General features: G+C 50.0%; 1 pseudogene; it reads right to left on the bottom strand.

Moving 5' to 3' along the window:
• Nucleotides 1-6: 6 nt before the first annotated feature.
• On the bottom strand, nt 7-1074 carry LOC112108540 (annotated as a pseudogene).
• Nucleotides 1075-1183: the final 109 nt, after the last annotated feature.

The following is a 1183-nucleotide window of genomic DNA, read 5'->3' as shown; positions in this document are numbered from 1 at the left end:
ATGTTCAGCAATAAAGCCCTGTCCACTACTTACGTAAAAGAAGATTTTAAAAAATAATCACTGCACACAATACAAAGTGGGATCATACTGTAATCTTTCAGTCTTCTGTTACAGTAATATTCTCCATTACTGTTCACAAATGAGTGTTTCTATAGCAAACCTATTCTCAAAGTGTCGAATCTTTCGGCAATTGGTGGCTTCACGCTTTTGAATTCCTTTCATGGTTTCTTTGCGCTGTAGTTTATAGGTTTCCTTGCCACGGCACAGACGATAAATAAAGAACCCCAACTGATCCACATTTTCAATGCGATCAGTAACAATCATCTGTTCATGAATCAGATAGGACTGAGGCAAGTATGTTCCAGCCTTTATATTGATCAGCAATTCCAAGAAATTTTTTGGTGGCATAACAACTGAAGTGTTTAGAGGAATCACGTAGCACTTATCCAAGCTAAGGTCGAGGTAGGCTGTGAGTCTCCGGTGGAAATCATGAACAATGTCCGCTGGATCACTGTCAGCAAATTCTGGGACAGGCACACTGATGAATTCAACATCCTCCTCCTCAAGGATCTGAACGTTTTGCTCAATTGTCTGGTAGCGAGCAGCTGGAGCACGTGCATCAGGCTCAGTCAGAGTTAAGTCATCTTCAATATATTTTATTCCACAGAAATACACACCACCTTGCTGGAATGCAAAATATTTGTACAGATAGGCACCACCAAGTATCACACCAGCAAGCATAAAAGCCACTCCAAAGCACATACACCAACACCAAGCTCTCCTCTGTCCAACAGGCACCACAGCTTCAGGGTCCTTGGGGTCCGGGCCCAGGATGAGCACCTGGCTGTTCTCCTTGTCCTTCTTGGCTGCCTCCTTCTGCGCCAAGGCGGAGTTAAACGACACTTTTACCATGGCGGCGGCGGCCCGAGCTGCTGGAGGGACAAGACCGGGGGGGGGGGGGGGGGGGGGCGGGCCGGGGGGGCGGCGGCGGGTTGAAGGGGTTCAAGGCCCGGGGCTGGCTCGGTGCTGCTGCGCTTCAGGCTGGGACCAGCTCCCCTCGCAGTCCGGTCGGAGCGCTGACTTGTTGGTGTCACTAGGCATCACCCTAGGTAACTCGGGGGTCTGGAAGACCACGGGAGTCGATGGAGCCCCCCCGCTCTAGGCCAAAGTGAACCAAAGCCCC

The sequence above is a fragment of the Terrapene carolina genome, unplaced genomic scaffold, assembly GCF_002925995.2.
Source record: "Terrapene carolina triunguis isolate 2854851 unplaced genomic scaffold, T_m_triunguis-2.0 Scaffold10883, whole genome shotgun sequence".
Classification (NCBI taxonomy): domain Eukaryota; kingdom Metazoa; phylum Chordata; order Testudines; family Emydidae; genus Terrapene; species Terrapene triunguis.
This window is presented reverse-complemented; position numbering and strand designations above follow the sequence as displayed.